The sequence below is a fragment of the Petaurus breviceps genome, unplaced genomic scaffold, assembly GCF_028583685.1.
Source record: "Petaurus breviceps papuanus isolate PSGF00001 unplaced genomic scaffold, PetGlider_PUasm1.0 90792, whole genome shotgun sequence".
Classification (NCBI taxonomy): Eukaryota; Metazoa; Chordata; class Mammalia; order Diprotodontia; family Petauridae; genus Petaurus; species Petaurus breviceps.
In genome coordinates this window covers 17859520-17872832 of record NW_027187347.1, presented here as the reverse complement: position 1 = coordinate 17872832, position 13313 = coordinate 17859520, and the positions used below count along the sequence as shown (strand labels likewise).

Here is a 13313-nt window from a genome sequence, read left to right as displayed (position 1 = left end):
TTGTTAATATTTACATAGCACTCTGAGGTTTGCAAAGTGCTTTACATATCCTTCTGAGGGACACAAGAGCAGGTCTAACAGCGTCACACAGGCAGGTAAATACAAGGTGATTTGGGGAGAGAGAGGAGCCAGGGAAGGCTTCACAGAAAAGGTGGTGCTTGAGCTGAGCCTTGGAGAAAGAATTGTAGAGCCTGGTAGGCTTGGAGTCAGGGAGACCTGAGTTCAAATTCCATCTCAGGCAATTACTAGCTGGATGACCCTGGGGAAGTCACTTAATGTCTTTGAGCCTTCATTTTGTTCCTCTGCAAAATGAAAATGATAATAGTATTTACCTCACAAAGTATGGTAGAGGCTCAGCCATGAAATAATGAAGCTATTTTGTTGTTCCTCAGTGAGGTCCAACTCTTCATGATTCCATTTGGGGTTTTCTTAGCAAAGGTACTGGATTAGTTTGCCATTTCCTTCTCCAGTTCATTTTACAGATGAGGAAACTGAGGCAAAGAGCATTAAGTGACTTGCCCAGGGTCACACAGCTAGTAAGTGTCTGAGGCTGGATTTGAACTCAGGAAGACGAGTCTTCCTGATTCTGGGACTGGCACTCTGTTCACTGCACTACTTAGCTTCTCTCAAAGTTCTATGCAGCTGTGAGCTAGGGTGATGCTGAGGATATTGATGAGAGACAGAGATGAGAAGAGTGTGCATTCCAGGCATAGGAAATAAGTTATGGAAATATATGTAAGCTGGAGATAGACTGTTCAGAGTTTGGGGAGCAGCTAGGAGCCTAATTTCAATGGAACATAGAGAGCATGAAGAGAAATAATATGAAATAAGGCTGAACAGGCAGGTAGGTAGTAGTCAGATTATATAAGGCTTTCAATACTAGAAGAGGAGTTTACATTTTATCTTCAAGGCTATAGGGAGCGCCTGAAGGTTTTTGAGTAGGGAAGTGATCTGGTCAGACCTCGGCCATTATTTTTGCAATTCTGTGGAAGTGTTATCAGAGAGGGAAGAGCCTAGAAGCAAGAGGCCAACTATGGAATCAGAGTTAGAACAGAAAGGGGCCTCAAAAGTCATCTAGCCCAACCCCCTCATTGTATAGATGGGGAAACTGAGGCCCAAGGAGATCAGGCAACTTATTTATAAAAGTAGTAAACATCTTAGTCCAGGATTTGAACCCAGGTCTTCTAATTCCAAGGCCATAGCTTCTCCCTCTGTAACACAGCACCTCCCCCATAGGGATATAGGTGACAAGGCCCTGGACCAGGACAAGGGTCCAGTGAATGGAGAGAAAGAGATAGGTAGATCTGTGAGATTTTATGAGGGTAGATCAGAAAGACTTGACAGCTAATTGGATATGGGAAGTGAGGGAGAGGGAAGATCAAGGTGATCAAACTGGGGTGAAACGTCGAATTTGAGACATCAACAGGACATCCTGGTGGAGATGTGTGTTGTTGTTTTAAGGCAATCAGGGTTAAATGACTTGGCCAGGGTCATATAGCTAGTAAGTGTCTGAGGCTAAATTTGAACTCAAGTTCTCCACTGCGCCACCTAGCTGCCCCTCTGGTGGAGCTGTTCTAAAGGCAGTTTGGAAGTTACAGAGAAAAGCTAAGACTGACTATTTAGATTTGTGAGTCAGTTGTATAGCGATGATAACAGAACCTGGTAAGCTGTTCACACTTAGAGTCAAGAGAAAGCCCTGGCTCTAGTCAGAGAACCTGGGTTCAAATCCTGATTTTGACAACTTGCTACTTATATGACCTGGGGAATGTCACTTAACTTCTCTGGACTTCAGTTTCCTCATTTGCAAAAAAAAAAAAAGAGGGGATTGAATTAGATGACCACTGAGGTCCTTTCAACTCTAGATCTAGCAAAGGAAATAGAGGACTAGTCAAGTTGGTAGCACGAGAGCCAGGAGATCACTGTGTCATGGAATCCAAGGCAGCAGAGAACATTTGGGGTGGCCTGGTCATCTGTGTCAGCATCTGCAGAGGGGTCCGGGAGGATGATCTGTTTCTAGAGTCTCTGAATAGTGTCCTGCACCACCAGCTGCCTATTGATGATTTAGGATTAGATGCTCAATGGGCATCACAAACTCAACATGTCCAAGTTAGAACTCATCATCCCTCTCACCCCCCAAACCATTCCTCTTCTAAACTTCCCTATTTTTTTGCTGAGGGCACCGCTCTCCTGGGCATGCAGATTCTTAGCCTCAGTATCATTCCTGACTCCTTACTCTCCCCAAAACAACAAAAAGGTCTTTGTATTTAGTGAATAAGAGATCAGAAATTTCAGTGGAGTGGTGAAGCTGGAAATCAAATTTAGGGAGCTGAGAAGTTATTGGATGATGAGAAAAAAGTGACAGAAAGTATAAAAAAAGGTCTTTTGGGGAGTTTGGCAGTGAAAGGAAGGTGACAGACGTGGTGATATCTTGAGAGGATGGCATGGACAACCAAAAGCTTTTTGGATGCCAAGCAAGACCTGGAAATGTTTGGAGAAAGCAATGAAGGAGCCAGTTGAAGGGGAAACATAGTAGATGAGAGAGAGGGGTGGAATGATGGATGTAAAAAGCTCCAGGAAGAGATGGGAAGGGTTAGAGTTGAGGTGCAAATAGAGGGCTTATCTTTGGCAAGGCAAAGAGTGATCTCATTTTCAGAGAATGGAACGAAGAAGGAGAAGATGGGTAAATATACTAAGAGGTTTTGAAATATGGAATAGAGGAGACAAGGGAGTTTACAACCCATGGCTTCAATGGAAACCATTCTCAAGAGAGGAGGTGGGGAGGTCATCAGTTGAGAAACAAAGGTGTGGGAGTTGGAGTGAGCTTCTAAGGAGAGGCAAAGTTTTATAGAAGTGTTTATGGGGAAGAAGAGAATAGGTCAATGAGGGAACAATGAAAGTTTTGCCAAACAGAAGTAAGAGTTGGGCTGAGAATAATTTGTAGCATTTCCAGCCAATGCTGCTGAATGACTTTCTCATGTTCAGCATCCCAGAAGCAGGAACAGTAAAGGCAGAGGGTGGGGTGGTCTGCTTTTAAAAAGTGGCAGGATATGAATGGAAGGAGGATAGTGGGACAAGGGATTCAAGGGTGGTAGACAGTAGAAAATAAATACTAATGATAACATCAATTTTAACAAAATGTGAGCAACAATGATGTTTGAAAGTCAGTGTGACATAGTGAACAGAGAACTGGCCTTGGATTCTGGAAAAGCTGGGCTTAAGTCCGACATATGCTGTCTGTGTGATTGTAGGCAAATCATTGAAGCTCTCAGTGCCCCAAGCAACTCCCTAAAACTATAAATTATATGACAATTTCAGATCTGCAGTGGTAGAGGGTTTTCTAGAGGAGAGAGACCAATGTAGAAGAGTAGACGGGGGAAGCAGTACAATGCGGGTCACCCCAACAATTACTCCAAAAAAGTCTAAGAAGGGTACCTGTCCAAGTTTTTGTGTTGTTTCTTGTTTAATTGTTTTCAGTTATGTCTGACTCTTCAAGATCCCTTTCTGAGTTTTCTTGGTAAAGATACTGGAGCGGTTTGCCATTTCCTTCTCCAGTTCATTTTCCAGATGAGGAAACTGAGGCAAACCAGGTTAAGTGATTTGCCCAGATCACACAGCTAGTAAGAGTCTGAGTCTAGATTTGAACTCCTATCTTCCTGACTCCATGCCCAAGTATTCTGTGCACTATGGTGCCACCGTGATCTGAAAATCCAAGGAAAAAACATAGTAAAGGATGGCATGGACAACCAAAGGCTTTTTGGATGCCAAGCGAGACCTGGAAATGTTTGGAGAAAGCAATTACCTGGAGTTCTCTAAACCAACAAAATAAGTACTATTGCTACTACTACTAACTAACTATCAGATAGTACTCTAAGGTTTGCAAGATCCTTTACCTATATTATCATATACATAATCATCATTTACATATGTTATCTAATTTGTTTGCTGAAATCATAGGTCTGGAGTTTCCCTTTCCTCCCCTCCACAAAATTCCCCCCTTTGCCTGTTTCTGTGCTGATAAAACTCCGTTGCCTTTGTTGTAGCTATGAATTTTTTCCCTGACTACTCTAATTTTGAAGGGACCTCAGCATCCTTGTCTTTTTTTCCTTTATCTTCTTTCTACTTCCTCCATGAAGCCTTCTGCTTTCCCCAATCCATAATGCTCTCTCTCCTCAATCCCCTTGCATTTATATGTTTCATCTTTCCAAGGGACTATAAATTTCTTGAGGCCAGAGACCATGTCATTTTTTGTCTTTGTATTCCCAGTACATAGTTTAATGCCTTACACATAGTAGGTCCTAAACAAGGTTTGTTGAGTTGAAATGCTATTTATTAGTTGTGTGATGCTAGGCAAATCTCTCATTCTCTTTCCTCATGTCTCAAAATAAAGGGGTTGGACCACGTGGGCTTTTGAATTCCTTTCCAGCTATGAACCTATGAACAGCATGATTCTGGGAAAGAAGAGGAAAAAGACTTATATTTACAGTTGTCTCCACTAAGAGTTTAATGAAAATACCTGGTTCATTAAATTGTTTAAACAAACTGGTTAGAAATGGCTTTCTGTCAGGGTCAATCAGAACTGTCTGTGATCAATCAGGGTCTGTGATCAATTTAGAGGTAGAGAACTCTGTGGTCCTTTATCAATTGTATGATTAAACCATTTCACAGCTAGATGTGACTATCCATCATCAATTGGCATTTATTGATCATACACTGTCTGGTACAACACTAAAATGGGTAAAGGGACAAATAAAAATTGCTCCAACTACCTTACACATTGATCTAGACAGACACATATAGGGTAGGGATGGAAAGGATTAGTCTAGACCAGGGGAGGGGAACCTTTGGCCTCAAGGCCACACATGGCCTTCTATATCCTTCTGTGATGTTTTTTGACTGAGTCCAAATTTACAGAACAAATCCTTTTATTAAGGGGATTTGTTCTGTGAAGTTTCGATTCAGTCAGAGGACCGTACTTGAGGACCTAGAGGGCCACATGTGGCTTCAAGGTCACAGGCTCCCTACCCCTGGAGACTTTCCACTGGTATAAGGCAAAGGTATCAAATACATGACCCCATCAAATACAACAGTCCCAAGTACTGCCCAAATCAGATTAAAATGCAATTGGGAAGTATTTGACAAAATAAATAAAAATCCAGTAAAACATGATAATATTGCATTTTAAACCTAAGTCATTATGTGGTCCAGCGATTTTTATGCATTGTTTAGTAGACCCCGTTTCTATTTGAGTTTAACACTACTGGTTTGGGAACTCCCAACAAGAAAATTCCCCTGTGATGGAACAGATCAGCAATTATTCTGTAATTCTGAGAGGATTGCCTGACAGAATTGTATTCTTGTGCAGCCCTATTACTACAGTGGGGAAACTGACAGATTAATTTCAGGGTCTCACAGTCAGCCTGGATAAAGGTAGGGCTTAAACTCCCACCTTCCTGACTCTGAGGCTGGCTGCCTATCCACTACACCATGGTGCCTAGAGCAGTGTGCAACTTACAAAGTACTTTATTCACAACTACCATGAGGTAGGAAATTCAGAAATAAGAATCCTCACAATACAGATGAATAAAATAGATTTAGTGAGATTGACTTCCAAGGGTCACATAGCTAGGAAGTAGGTAACCCAAGTCTCTTTGTACAAAGTGGGGGCTCTTTCTCCCACAATCTGTTACTTCCCTAAAAGCCTCTCGAACTCACCAGTAGAAAGAACACAGAAGGTAAGCATAAGGGAGTGCTGTTGTAAGGAAACAAACAAAAATCCAAATTCATTACCTGTGACTATAAGCAATATCCTATTCTGAACATGGAAACATAGGATCAAGTCTTCTTTTAAGTAAAATCAGAATTCAGAAAGCCATTTACATGCCCCATTAAAAGAGTTAAAAATGAGATTGTTGTATTTGTTAATCAGTTGTTCAAAACTTTTTTCTCCTTGCAAATGACAATGAACAATTATCAAAATTAACAATTTAACAACTTTAATTACAATATAACAATTATAGTTAGGCTCCTAGACTAATGTACAAAAACCCACACTACATTGAACCCCAGTTACTGAGCAGCAGAAAGAGTGATGAGCCTGGAGTCACAGGATCTGAGTGTCAATCCTCCCTAGCTCTCAATTTTCTCATCTGTAAAATGAGAGACAGCCTAGTTTGCTTCTGAACTTCCTTACTCCTTTAAACCTATGATTCCATGCATTTTAATGTTTAGTCTTCTTCCCTTTTTATCCACATTCGCAAGCTAGGGGGAAAAATCCCACTTTCTTTTGCTCTTGTAGTTAGTTAAAGGGGAAAGAACCCCATTACTCATGGTTGTTTAGTAAAACTACCTCAAACCTAGCAGTCTATAAGAATTTTCTGTTCTGGGTTTTTTCCTTTATGTGGTGGTGAGCTGTTTTTTTTTTTTTCCTTACCAAATTAGACATTATTATATTTCATAAACTTAAATATTTGATTTTAAAAATGAATCATGTTTAGGGTTTCCACAGAGGAAGCCAAGCAAATTTCCCTTTTTTGAGGCCACAAGGTCATTTCCATGAGTGAAGTTGTTATTTGGTCGGAACAACTCCTGAAATCAGTGGGCTATTAAGGCATAGAGGAACCATCATCCCCTGGAGTAGAGGGAGTACTTACACAGAAGAAGTTACAGATATTTTGAAATAATGAAGTGTTAAATAGGGTACTGTGTCTTCAGGTTATGAGAAGAAGAGAGGAGTTGGACCCGTCATCCCTTTGAGAATAGACATGCCCTCAAATTTATATTTTTATGTTATGCCATATGTATATATTTTATGAGATAACTGTGTTCTTGTGCAGCACTATTACTACAGTGGGGAAACCGAGAGTTTACAATAGAGCATCAAAATTTGGGGGGTGCCTATAGTACTTGAAACAACTGAGCTTAGTACCTAGTTATCAAGAATAATCATTTTAGGGGCAGCTAGGCGACACTGTGGATAGAGCACCAGCCCTGAAGTCAGGAGGACCTGAGTTCAAATCTGTCCTCATTCACTTACTAACTGTGTGACCCTGGGCAAGTCACTTAACCTGATTGCTTTCCCCACCCCCCAAAAAAGAATAATCAATTTAAATAGAAGCTATTAGGCAACTGGCACCCCTAAATGCTTGATACTCCAGATAAACAGCCTTCTATCTTTCCTTCATGATTACCTTGGATGTACTTGTGCTAGGTGCAAAAATGTCTGATTCTCTGTTCACATGCAATATAAAGTATAACAGGTTTTAGGGTGTTTTGAGTCCATTCCCACTCCTAAAGCAGCTGGAGAAGGAGCCAATACAAATTGATTAGCAGAGCCAAGGAAATGAAGTGAAGCGGGGGTGAGGTGTGAACTTCACTGCTGGGTTGTAAGACCTCAAACTCAAAACCTGACCCAAGGCTCCTTTTTCTCTCTCCGTTTCCCTCCTGCCCTCTGTGCTTCCTCATCTCCCCAACCCCATCCTTATCCCTATGCCTTTCTAATCTCCCATAGTACAATTTCCCCTTCCTAATTCAAAATCTCTACCTCTGCTACACCCAACAGCTTTACACATACTTGTTCAAACCTGCCCTAAAGCCTATTTTCACCTCTCCCTTCTTCCCGGCTCCTTCATACTTTACCAATCCCTGAATTATTTACCCTGAAAAAATTAATTCTCTAGACTCTTACATAAACACTATTTGTAAAAAATAAAATACCCAAACATACATCTGAAGGTTTCATGCTGTTACTGATTATCTCCAGGGAGAGTCTAGTGGATTCTTTTATCAGATTAATATCACTGGGTAATGGATTTGGTGCTAAAAAAAAAAAAATTACCCTAGAGGTCATTACCCTAGACTAATTACCCTAGTCTAATACCTTAAATCAATCAGCAAACATTTATTAAGCACTTACTGTATGCCAGGCACCACCCTTCCATCATGCAGATGCATGATCTCAGGGTTATCCTCAACTCCTCACTCTCATCTCCTCCACATATTCAATCAGGTGATGAGTCTTGAGAAGACCACCTCTACAGCATCTGTTTCCTCCCTCCCCTTTTCTCAACTCACATGGCTGGCACCCTACTTCAGGGACTTATCACCTCTCCCCTGAGCTATCATTTGTGATTATTCAATTGTTCCAGTGATGTCCGACTCTTCATGACTCCTCTTGGGGTTTTCTTGGCAAAGAGGCTGGAGTGATTTGTGATTTCCTTCTCCAGCTCATTTTATATATGAGGAAATTGAGGCAAACAGGGTTATGTGACTTGCCCAGGGTCACACAGCTAGTAAGTGTCTGAGGTCAGATTTGCGCTCAGGAAGATGAGTCTTCCTGACTCCAGACTTGGAGCTCTTTATACTGTGACACCTAGCTGAATTATGAATTATCATAATTGTCTTATGAATTATCACTAGGATTCCTATTTAATCACTCTGCCTTCAGTATTTCTCCTCTCCAATCCATCCTCCACACAGTTGCCAAAGTGATATTCCTAAAGCAAAGGTGTGAGACCATGTCACAATCCTGCTTAATCAGTTCCACTGTCTGCCTCTTGCCTCTAGGATCAAACACAAACTCCTCCATTTCACATTTAAAGCCCTTCACAGTCTGACTCCAATCTACCTCTCCAGTCTTTTTATATGTTACTCGCCTTCATATACTCTTTGGTCCAGCCAAACTGACCTTCTTGCTTTAAGTTACACATGAAACTGCATTTCCCACTGCCATGTCTTTGCATAGGCTGTGCTCCCATGCCTGAAATGCATTCATTCTTCACCTTTGCCTCTTAGAATGCTTAGTCTCCTTCAAAGCTCAGTTCAAACATCACCTCCTTACATGAAACCTTTCCTCACTCAGCTGATTCCTAGTGCCTCCCCAGTGAAAATTATCTTCACTTCTACTTCGTTCTTTCGAGAAATGAGTGAAAGTTACACAGCCCGTGCCCCATATTCTATGTGGGCCCAGCCACGTAAGCATTTACAGAAAGTGACACAATTAATAGGTTTATTTTCAAGCCTCTATTGCAAAATCTGAGCAGGTGGTCATCAGTGGGAGGGAGAGTAGGTCTAAATTTGTCATTTGTGTTGACTCAGAATATTGGTAGTTACCAAAAACAAAACAAAACAAAACAAACGCAGCTACTCTGCACAAGTGCCCCACTTAAAGCCTGGAAAGTAAAAACATAAGAAGGCTTTGTAAAATATGTGCATTCTAAAATAGCTGAGTTTGGGTTTCAGAGGGTGGGGAAGTGGTCCCCTTATGTAGGAGGGAGAAGATCCAGGAACACCAACATGCTTTCTAAAACCTATCTTCATACAGTCATATCTCATATCATCTCCTATGCTCTATCTGGGAATACAGAGTATGTCAGCTAATCAACAAGCATTAATTAAATGCCTACTGTTTTCCAGAGGGCAACTAGGTGGCAAAGTACATAAAGTACCAGGCTCATCTTTCTGAGTTCAAATTTTACCTCAGGCACTAGTTGGGTGATACTGGGTAAGTCATTTAAATCTGTTTGCCTCAGTTTCCTCATCTGTAAGATGAGCTAGGGAAGGAAATGACAAAAGCACTCCAGTATCTTTGCCAAGAAAACCTCAAAATGGAGTCATGAAAAGTTAGACTTGACTGAAAGACTGAACAACAACACTGTTTTCCAGATGCTGTGCTAGGCACTGGGGAATACAAAGACAAAAATGAAATAGTCTCTGTCTAAAGGGACTGTATAGGACAAAAATTCCTTAAGGGGAGGGGAGGGAGGAAAGGGAAGGAATATGAATAGATTTCAAGGAATCTATGAGTTTGGATGGAAAAAATACATCTTTATTTTTATTAACTTCTAACTGAAATTTAGCATTTCTTTGAGTTATAATTTAAAAAAAAACATGGTTCTGAGAAGGGGTTCAAATTCTGCCAAAGGAATCCATAACACAGAAGGTTAAGGACACCAGCTACAGGAGGAGACAACATGTACACATGCAGGTACATACAAAATTAACATAAGCTAACTTTTGTGGAGAGGCACTAGAAGCTAGGTGAGTTAGGAAAGGCTTCATGTAGGAGGTGATGTTTGAACTGAACTTTGAATGCATTCATGGGAGCACAGCCTATGCAAAGACATGGCAGTGGGAAATGGAGTTTCATGTGTAACCTAAAGCAAGAAGGTCAGTTTGGCTGGACCAAAGAGTACATGAAGGGGAGTAGCATCTAAAAAGGCTGGAGAGGTAGATTGGAGCCAGATTGTGAAGGACTTTAAATGCCAAATGGAGGAGTTTGTGTTTGATCCCAGAGGCAAGAGGCAGCCAGTGGAATTGATTAAGCAGAATTGTGACATGGTCTCACACCTTTGCTTTAGGAATATCACTTTGGCAACTGTGTGGAGGATGGATTGGAGCGGGGAAATACTGAAAGCAGAGCGACTAATTAGGAAGCTCTTATGATGATTCAGAGGAGAGGCACCTGAACTACAATGCTAGCTGTGTGAGTGGAGAAAAAGGAATGGCAGCAGCAGATACTGTAGACGTAGTCTTGACAAGATTTGTTACCTGATTAAGTATGTGGAGAGATGGATGGGAGTGAAGATCCAAACATGACTAAGATTGTAGATCTGCAAGATTGGGATGATAATGATGCCCTTCATAGAAACAGATAAGTTAGAAAGAAGGGTTAGGTTTAGGAGGAAAGAAAATGAGTTCTATTTTGGACATGTTGAGTTTTAGCTGCTTACAATCCATTCAGTTCTAAATGTTTGATAGGCAGTTGACGGTATGGGGCAGGAGTTCAGGAGAGAGACTAGTCTTAGATATATACATCTGGGAAATCTGCATAGAGATGCTAATTGAATCTATGATAGCTGATGAAGTCATAGAGAGACAGGGACAGAGAATAGAGAGAGAAGAAAACCTAGGACAGAACCTTGGGGGTACATCCATACTTCATGATAGGATATGATTGTTAATCTAGCAAAATAAACTGAAGGGGAATGTTCAGGTAGACAATTAGCATTTGTTCAGTGCCTTCTATGAATAAGAGCCATTCCCCAATTGATAAATGGTCAAAAGATATTAATAGTTTTCAGAAGAAGAAATCAAAGCTATTTAGTGATATGAAAAAATCACTATTGATTAGAGGAATGCCGATTAAAACAACTCTGAGGTACTTCCTTCTCATACCTATCAGATTGGCTAACATGACAGAAAAGGAAAATGGAAAATGCTGGAGGAGATAGAGAAAGTAGAGACACGAATGCATTGTTAGTAGAATTGTGAACTGGTCCAACCATTCTGGAGAACAATTGGTAACTATGCTTAAAGAGTCTAAAACTATGCAAATACTTTGACCCAGCAATATCACTGCTAGGTCTGCATCCCAAAGAGAGCAAAAAAATAAAAAAGCAGGGCGGCTAGATGGCTCAGTGAGTAAAGCATTGCCCCAGGAGGACCCAAGTTCAGTTCCAGCCTCAGACACTTAACACCCACACAAAAAAACTTAACACCCACACAAAAAAAAAACTTGGGCAAGTTACTTAACCCCAATTGCCCTCCAAAAAGGCAAAAAAAAATTTTTAATTAAAAAATAAAAAAGGAAAAGTTTCCATATGTACAAAAATATTTATAGCAGCTCTATTTGTGGTGGCAAAGAATTGGAAACTGAGGGGTTGCCCATCACTTGGGGGATGGCTGAACAAGTTTTGGTATAATATGATTATGATGGAATGAATGCTATTGAGCTATAAGAAATAATGAGGGAGATGAGTTCAGAAAAACCTGGGAAGACCTATATGAATTGATGCAGAGTAAAGTGAGCAGAACCATGAGATCATTGTATGCAGTAACCATCAGTATTTTAATGTTGATCAACTGTTGGAGTTGTCTCTGACTTTTTGTGACCCTTTTTGGGGTTGGGATTTTTTTTTTTTTTTGGCAAAGATATTGGAATGGTTTCCCATTTCCTTCTCCAGCTCATTTTGCAGATGAGGAAACTGATGCAGAGTTAAATTACTTGTCCAGGGTAACACAGCTACCATGTTTCCCTGATAACAAGACACTGTCTTATTAATTTTTTTGGACAGAAAAACACCAGAGGGCTTATTTTCAGGGGAGGGCTTATTTTAATGAACATTGACAGCAATTTTAATAAACAGGTAAATGTGAACAAAAAAATGTACCTTTATTCAATAAGCAAATCACTGGGGAAGAACAGGATGACGCGCTCACTGCTGCAGCTCTGATTGGATGCAGCTCGGAGCCCAGTGTACGTTTCACCGGGGGGGGGGGGGGGGGGGGGGGGGGATGGGGGGGCGGGGAATGTGGCGGGGGGGGGGGGGGGGAGGAACGGTGCATACAGAGGGTACCCTAATGTAGCGTGTAGCGCAGGGGATCACCTTCACTACAGTAGCAATCTCAATAGGGCTTATTTTCAGGGGAGGGCTTATTTTAGAGGAATCCTACACAGTAAGGGGAGGGCTTATTTTCGGGATAGGTCTTATTATTGGGGAAACACGGTAGTAAACATTTGAGGCTGGATTTGAATTCAAGTCCTCCTGACTCCAGGACTGGTGCTGTAAATACAGTACCACCTACTTGTCCCATTGGTGCTGCTTTATAAAGGGTGGGGAGACCTGTTCCTGTATGTAGTCTATAGGTAATGAGGCTCTAAACAGGGAGAGAATGAATGTTAGAGACAGGGGATGATTTGCGGGAGCAAACTGCCAGAGGAGATAAGAGATAAATGTTCAAGGCTAAAAGTAGAGAAGGCCCATTTCTTCATCAGAGAATAGAGTAATGGAGCAGAGATAAAGGATGACGTCAAAGAGTTTGGACATATAGGAAGGGGAGAAAATTGAGAATGGTCTCTATTTTCTCAGTTAAACAAGAGGCAAGGCCTCAGGTGAGAGGTTGAGAGAAGGGGGTGCTGTAGGAAGTTTGAAGAGAACATTTTGAACAGCCTCTATAGAGAGGAATTAAGGATTGCCTTGCTTTAGTGAGGACTTGGTTGAGACTGGGCTACAGCTAGATGAGGCGGTGGATAGAGCGCTGGGCCTGGAGTCAAGGATGACTCATCTTCCTGAGTTCAAATATGGCCTCAGACACTTCCTAGCTGTGTGACCCTGGATAAGTCACTTAACCCTGGTTGCCCCAGGTTCCTTATTTGTAAAATGAGCTTGAGAAGGAAATGGCAAACCATTGCCAAGAAGCCTCCAATGGGGTCACGAAGAGTTAGAAACAACTGAAATGACTGAACAACAACAACGATCGAGATTAGGAAACATACAAGCCGCTGTTGCTTCTAGTGAATGTGTCAGGCTGAAATG

The 13313-nt window shown here is 41.3% G+C and overlaps 1 protein-coding gene across 2 annotated transcripts in view; it reads left to right on the top strand.

The window, feature by feature from the left end:
- The window catches only part of POPDC2 (popeye domain cAMP effector 2), a 30618-nt gene that overhangs the window by 1446 nt on the left and 15859 nt on the right, over positions 1 to 13313 (top strand). The gene's annotated exons all lie outside the window — the stretch shown is intronic.